We start from the raw sequence: 8384 nt of genomic DNA on the forward strand, positions 1-8384 counted from the left end.
ATTTTTGTATTTTTAGTAGAGACGGGGTTTCACCATGTTGGTCAGGCTGGTCTTGAACTCCTGACCTCATGATCCGCCCACCTCAGCCTCCCAAAGTGCTGGGATTACAGGTGTGAGCTACCACGCCCAGCCTGCGATTCCTCTATGTTGCAGCATGTCTCTCAAAACTTGATTCCTTTTTCTGGCTGAATAGTTTATTGTGTGATATGCCACATGGTGTTTACTAATCAGTTGATGGACTTTTAGGTTGTTTCTACTTTTTGGCTATTGTGAATAATGCTGCAGTAAATACTCATGTACAAATTTTTCTTTGAACACCTGTTTTCACTTCTTTTCAGTCTATACCTAGGAGTGGAATTACTGGGTTATATGATAATTCTGGTTTTTTTTTGAGGAACTGCCAAAATGTTTCCCATGGTGGCTGCACCATTCTTCATTGCCACCAGCAGTGTATGAGGTTTCCAGTTTCTCCACATCCTTGCTAACGCTTGGGATTTTCTTTTTGTTTTTAGTTATACCATAGTTGCGGGTGGGAAGTGGTGTCTCATTGTGGTTACTAGAGATCACATACTACTAATGATGCCACATCTGTTTTCTGAAATACTTCAGAAACTCAGATACACATAAAGAAAGGAATTATGTATTAGTAAAGGAATAAATGAAGGTAAAATATTTTATCTTTCTTATTTTTAATTGATAAAAATTACATGAAAATAATAGCAACAATGTATTTGGTTACTACAGCTTGTGCATAGCTAAAATGAATGACAGTAGTGTTATAAGGGTCAAGAGGGAGGAACTGAGAATATTTTAAGGCACTTGCACTACCCATGAAGAAGGACAGTGTTATTCAAAAGTGGAATTAGGTTAGTTGTAAATGTATATTGCAAACTCTAGGGCAACTAATGGAAAAGCTTTTAAAAACTAATATAATCAATACACTAAGAGAAGAAAGAAAATAGAATCTCATAAAATGCTCAGTTAAAGCCACAATGGAAGAAAAAAAAAAGCAAGGACATCAAATAGAAAAGGTAACATATATAGATACTAATCTCGCTATACCAAAATTGATACCTTTTCTTTGAAAAATAAAAACACTTAATAAAGTGAGAATAGAAAGAAAGTTCCTCAAAATGATAAAAGCCATATATGACAAACCTCCAGCTAAGATCATACTTAATGGTGAAAGACTAAAAGCTTTTCCCCTAAGATCAGGAACAAGACAAAAATGTCTGCTTTCCCCACTTATATTCACAATACTATTGAAAGTTTAAGATGGTGCAATTAGGCAACAAAAAGAATAAAAGGTATTTACATTGGAAAGGAAGGAGTAAAATTACCTGTGTTCAAAAATAACATGATCTTATGTGTATAAAACCCATGACATTCCCAAAACCATTATGCCCAATTAACAAATTCAGAAGTCACAGGATGCAAATCACAACACATAAAATGAGTTGCATTTCTATACACTAGCAATGAATGATCCCAAAAAGAAATTAAGAAAACAATTCCATTTTTAATAGCATCAAAAAGAATCAAATGCACAGGAATAAATTTACCAAGGAGGCAACAGACTTGTACACTAAAAACTATAAAACATCATTGAAAGAAATTAAAGAAGACATAAATAAATGGAAAGACAACCCACTCTCACGCATATGAAGACTTAATACTGTTAAGATAACAATATTACCAAAAGCGATTTAAAGATTCAATGCAATCTCTATCAAAATCCCTAAGACATATTGCAGAAATAGAAAAATCCACCCTAAAATACATACGGAATCTTAATGGACCCCAATAGCCAAAAATGTCTTGACAAAGAAGAACAAAGTGGAAGGACTCAGACTGCTTGATTCCAAAACAAACTACAAAGCTACATAATCAAAACAGTGTGGTATTGGCATAAAGACACACCTATGGACAGAATTGGGAATGCAGAAATGAACCCTTGCATATATGGTCAAATGACTTCAACAAGGGTGCCAATACCATTAAATGGGAAAAGGAAAGTCTTTTCATCAAATTGTGCTGGGAAAACTGGATATCCACATAGAAAAGAATGAAGTTGATCCCCTATTTATCATATAAAATATTAACTCAAAAGTGATCAGTCTGGGTACAGTGGCTCACACCTATGATCCCAGCACTTTGGAAGGCCAAGGTGGGCTGATTGCTTGAGCCCAGGAGTTCAAGACCAGCCTGAGCAATATGGCAAAACTCTGTCTCTACAAAAAATAAACACACACACACACACACACACACACGCAGTGTGGTGATGTGTGCCTGTAGTCCCAGCTACTCAGGAGGCTGAGGTGGGAGGATCACCTGAGCCTGGGAGGTGAAGGCTGCAGTGAGCTCTGATTGCACCACTGTACTCCAGGGTGACCGAGTGAGACCCTAGCTCAAAAAAAAAAAAAAAAAAAAGTGATCAAAGACCTAAACGTAAGAGCAAACACTAAGCCTTCCAGAAGAAAACATAAGGGGAAATCTGGATTTGGCAGTGACTACTTAGATATGCACAAGCAACAACAACAAAACAGATAAATAGGACTTCAGTAAAATTAGAAATTTTGTGCATAAAAGAACACTATCAATAATATAAACAGGTAACCTTCTGAATGGCAAAAGGCATTTGCATAGCATATATCTGGTAAGTGATTTATGTTCTGGACATAAATTCTTAACAACTCAGCAACAACAAAATATACAAACAGCCTAATTCAAAACTAGGCATATGGCTGGGCATGGTGGCTCACGCCTGTAATCCCAGCACTTTGGGAGGCCGAGGCAGGTGGATCACTTGAGGTCAGGAGTTCGAGACCAGCCTGGCCAACATGGTGAAACCCATCTCTATTAAAAATATAAAAATTAGCTCGGCATGGTGGCAGGCAGCCTCAGGAGGCTGAGGCAGGGGAATCACTTAAACCTGGGAGGCAGAGGTTGCAGTGAGCCAAGATCACGCCACTGCACTCCAGCCTGGGTGACAGAGTGGGACTCTGTCTCCAAAAAAAAACAAAAAAAACAAACAAACAAAAAACTAGGCACAGTACTTGAACAGACATTTCTCCGAAGAAGATAAATAGCTATTCAGGGCATGAAAACATTCTCTCTACATCACTAGCCATCAGGGAAATGCAAATAAAAACCACAATGAGACATCACTTTATACCTTTACACAAAGGGGTCATTACACAAAGAAAACAGAAAGCAAGTTTTAGTGAGAATGTGGAGAAATTGGAACTATTGTACATTGCTGATGGGAACGTAAAATGGTGCAACCACTATAGAAAATAGTATGTGAGATCTTTAACAAATATAGAATTACGATATGCTGCAGGGACTCAAACAGATATTTGTATACCAGTGTTCACAGCAGCATTATTCACAATAGCCAAAAGGTAGAATCAAGCCAAATGTCCATTCTGTAAATGGATAAACAAAATGTGGTATACTTACAATGGGATATTACTCAACCTTAAAAAGAAACGAAATTCTGATATATGCTATAACATGGATGAACCTTAAAAACATTGTGCTAGGGCTGGTGGTGTTGTGGCTCTTGCCTATAATCCCAGCACTTTGGGAGACGGAGGCAGGAGGATCCCTTGAGCTCAGGAGTTTGAAACCAGCCTAGGTAAAATGGCGAGACCCTGTCTCTACAAAAAAATTTAAAATTAGCTGGGTATGGTGGCACATGCTTGTGGTCCCAGCTACTCAGGAGGCTGAGGTGGGAAGATCACTTGTGCCTGGGAGGTTGAGGCTGCAGTAAGCCATGTTTATGCCACTGCGCTCCAGCCAGGGCAATAGAGCAAGACCCTGTTTCCCCCTAAAAAGAAAACATTGTGCTAAGGAAAATAAGCCATATGTAGGCCTATTATACAAGGACGCTTGTACAAGTATGCAAGGACACATATTGTATGATTACACTTATGTGAGGTACCTAGAATAGTCAAAATCATACAGTATAGAGGTTATTAGGCAACTGAAAGAGGACAAGAGGGGAATTATTGTTTATGGGTACAATTTCTGTTTGGGATGATGAAAATGTTCTAAAAGTGAATGATATTGATGGTTGCAGAATGTTGTACATGTACTTAATGTCACTGAATTGTGCATCTTAATGGTTAAAATAGTAAGTTTTATTTATCTATTTTATTTCAAGAATAAAAATGCCTCACTTGGATCACAAACATCTACAAAATTCTACAGATAACATATTAGTCAAAAGAAGCTGCATGCCTTCCTGCTAATATTAGGAAGAAAGCAAGGATGTCCCCTCTCACCACTGATTTTCAACATTGTAACTGGTTTTAGCTAGTGTAGTAAGACAAATAAAGGAAATGTATACATATTAGGAAGAAAGAAATTAAGCTGACTTTGTTCACAGATAACATGATTATCTAGGTAGAACAGCCCAAATAACAAAAAAGGTTTCTGGAACTAGTAAGTGATTCTAGCATGGTATCAGGATGAAAGTTACTATACAAAAGTCAATTATTTTACTATACAATAGCAATGAACACTCTGGATTTGAAATTAAAATTAAAAACACCACTTACATTAGCACCAAAAAGGGGGGGAAATACTTATATATAAATCTAAATACATACAAGACCTATATGAGGAAAACTACAAAATTCTGATGTAAGAAACCAAAGGAGATGTAAATAATAAATGAAGAGACAGTCTATGCTCATGGAAATGAAGAGTTGAAGTTGAAAAGATGCCAGTTCTTCTCAACTTGATCCATGGATTAAACACTCCCAATCAAAATCCAGCAGGTTATTTTGTGGATATTGACAAACTTAATTCTAAAGACGACATGGAAAAGCAAAAATCCAGAATAGCCAACACAATGTTGAAGAACAAAGTTGGTAGACTGACACTACCAACTACAGGATTTACCATAAAGGTGGAGTAAACACAATAATGTGGCATTGATGACTGAAAACACAAATAAATCAATAGAATAGAATACAAAACTGAAAAACGGATTCACACTAATACAGTCAACTGAGGTTTGACAAAGAAACAAAAGCAATTCAATGGAGAAAGGACAGCCTGTTTGACAAATGGTACTGAAACAACTAGACATCTACATGCCAAAAAACAAAACCAAACCAGAATGTAGAGAAAGATCTTAGAACTTTCTTTTCTTCCTGACATGCATCACTCTAAAACTCCTAGGATAACACAGGAGAACATCTAGGTGGCCTTGAGTTTGGCAATGACTTTTTAGATACAAAACCAAAAGCACAATTCATGAAAGAAAAAATTCATAAATTGGACTTCATTAAAATTTAAAACTTGCTCTGTAAAAAAACACTGTTAATAGAATGAATAGACAAGCCAAGGATTATGAGAAAATCTTTGTAAAAACATATCTGATATAAAGGCTATTTATCTAAAATACACAAATAACTCTTTAAACTCAACAATAAAAAGCAACCCAATTAAAAATGGTCTAAACAGATACGTCACTGAAGAATCTATACAGATGGCAAATAAAGATGTGTAAAGATACTCAACATTATGTGTCATCAGGGAATTGGCAATAAAACAATGAGTTACCACTACACACCTATGAGAATGGCTAAAATCCAAAGCACTTACACCACAAAATGCTGGCAAGGATGTGGCGCAGCAGGAACTCTCATATATTGGTAGGAATGCATGATGAATGGTACAGTCACTTTGGAAGAGTTTTGCAGTTTCTTACAAAGCTAAGCATAGGTCTCCAATAAGCACACACCAGCTATTTACCTGAATGAGTTGAAAACTTACATCCACATGTTTTATGCATTTTTTTGTATCTTTTATGTATATTTTACCATTTTAATCATTTTTAAGTGAACAATTCAGTGGCATTAAGTACATTCACAATGTTGTGCAATCATCGCCAGTATTCACCTCCAGAACTTTTTCATCATTCCAAATGGAAACTCTGTCCCCATCAAGCAGTAGCTCCGTTACCGTAACCGCTTCCCTTGCCCCCTGCCCCAGCCCTGAGTAACCACTGTTCTACTTTTTCTTTCTATGAATTTGACTACTCTAAGTATACCATATAAGTGGAATCATTTGTCTCCTTTTCATTTTATGTAATTTTGTCAAACTGCTCTTTTTGTATCTCTTACCTTTTGTTCTCATGTGACTTTCATCTCTATCAAGGTGTGCTTTTCTCTTCTCTTTCTTTCCTGAGTTTCAATTTGAGTTTACCCTCTCCTATTTTCTTATAATCTATTATGTAATCCCCCACAGCCTTCCTTTGGGCTAACTCTTCCGCTCCCGCCCCCAAAGACCATGTTTCAGTGTCTTCATAGATTGTGAGAATTACACATCAGAATGCTTCATCTTTTGTAAAGGTATCTCCTTTTTCCTTAGAGTTGTATGCACGTGTGCATGTGTGTAGTGTCTATGGACCTGTGTTTGTTCTTTTCTATTACTGATCTTGAACACAAGCATTTATATTGGCATTTGCTGAAGAAGAGTGTGTTGAAAGTTAGGAAAAGTGTCCAAGGCAGTCTGAGGCTTCAGTTCAGGTCTGCTATCTTAAACACCTTTCATAAAATCTGCTATTCCTAGCTATGGAAATATGTGCAAATAGTCAATACACATGAAAAGGTGCCCATCATGATTAGTCACTAGGGAAATGCAAGTCAACATCACCAGGAGTTATCACTACAAGCTGGGTGCAGTGGCTCACACCTGTAACCCCAGCACTTTGGGAGGCCGAGGCGGGTGGATCTCTTGAGCTCAGTTCGAGATCAGCCTGGGCAACATGGCAAAACCCTGTCTCTACTAAAAATATAAAAATTAGCCAGGCATGGCGGCATGCACCTGTAATGCGAGCAACTAGGGAGGCTAAAGTGAGAGGATCCCTTGAGCCCAGGAAGCAGAGGTTGCTGTGAGCTGAGATGACACCACTGCACTCCTTTTTTTTTTGAGACTCTGTCAAAAAAAAAAAAAAAGATCACTACGCATCCACCAGAATGGGTAATTTTTTTAAAATCCAGTTTTAGAAAGAAGCTGCTAGACTGTGTCACACATCACTGGTGGGGAATATAAATTGGTATAAACACGTTGAAAAATTATTTGGCCTCTGAAGTTAAACATGTATTTACTTTCACCCAGAAATTCTGTAGTGGTGACTGAGTAGGGGCCTAAGAGGAATGCTGGTAATGTTCTGGGTCGTAGACACAGGTAGGTAAATGCTGTAATAATTTACTGTAGGCACTGTTTTGTATTTATGTAGTATCCAATGAAAATGTAATGAAATTTGGGCCACAAGGCAGAAAGAACTCCTGGGTACACACTCATTACCTTAGTCCTCCTGAGGTTTAAATAATTAAAAGTGTCTGTTTCATCTCTGCATTTAAGAAAACTCTCTCTGCTGACAATTGAGGAGATCAAAGATCTAAAGGTTGTGGTGGACAAGGGTCATGGAGTAGATAACCCACAATAAAAACAAAAACAAAAACTCTTTTTTTTTAGCTGAAAAAGGAGGATGGAAAAGTATAGTGGGCAGGCATACTAAAATCACTACAGTCTACTCCATTCCTGAAAGGAGTAGCCTGTGAGGACTCACCCCTTACCCCTATATCCCGCTGTGGTGATTTCATTACCCATAGCTACTTAAATCAATGAGTGTATTATATTCAAAAGCTGAAGGGAGAATATTTCAGCTTGGGAGTGTAGTAAAAGAATTCCCAGTCCTCTCTTTGGTTCCATAAATGTATCTCCTTGTTCTGTTAAAGCACTTGGATGTGATTTTTAAATATGCCCAACAAAACGCCATCAGTTGATTTTTCTAACTAATAAAGAAAATGTTCAAGAGTTGGTAGAAACTCTTGGTGATTATGCCATTAAAATCAGAGTACCTCATTTGTAAGAAATCCTTGGCCGGGCATAGTGGCTCATTCCTGCAATCCCAGCACTTTGGGAGGCTGAGGTGGTGGATCATGAGATCAGGAGTTTGAGACCAGCCTGACCAACATGGTGAAACCTCACCTCTACTAAAAATACAAAAGTTAGCTGGGCATGGTGGCGGGCGCCTGTAATCCAGCTACTCAGGAGCTTGAGGCAGGAGAATCGCTTGAACCTGGGAGGCGGAGGTTGCAGTGAGCTGAGATTGTGCCACTGCACTCCAGCCTGGGCAACAGAGTGAGACAAAGAGAAGAGAAGATGGGAGGGGAGGGGAAGGGAGGGGAGGAGAGGGGAGAGGAGAGAATACAAGAGAAGGGAATATATCCTCACATCTTATCCTCAGCAAAAGCAGCAGCTCTTCGCTACTCAGTGATTAATTTGCCCTAGGTAAAGCCGATTCCTGTTCTAATTCCACACTGGAATTCTGTTCATTATTTACTTTTTTTTTTTTTTTT

The sequence above is a fragment of the Mandrillus leucophaeus genome, unplaced genomic scaffold (assembly GCF_000951045.1).
Source record: "Mandrillus leucophaeus isolate KB7577 unplaced genomic scaffold, Mleu.le_1.0 Scaffold564, whole genome shotgun sequence".
NCBI classification, from domain to species: domain Eukaryota; kingdom Metazoa; phylum Chordata; class Mammalia; order Primates; family Cercopithecidae; genus Mandrillus; species Mandrillus leucophaeus.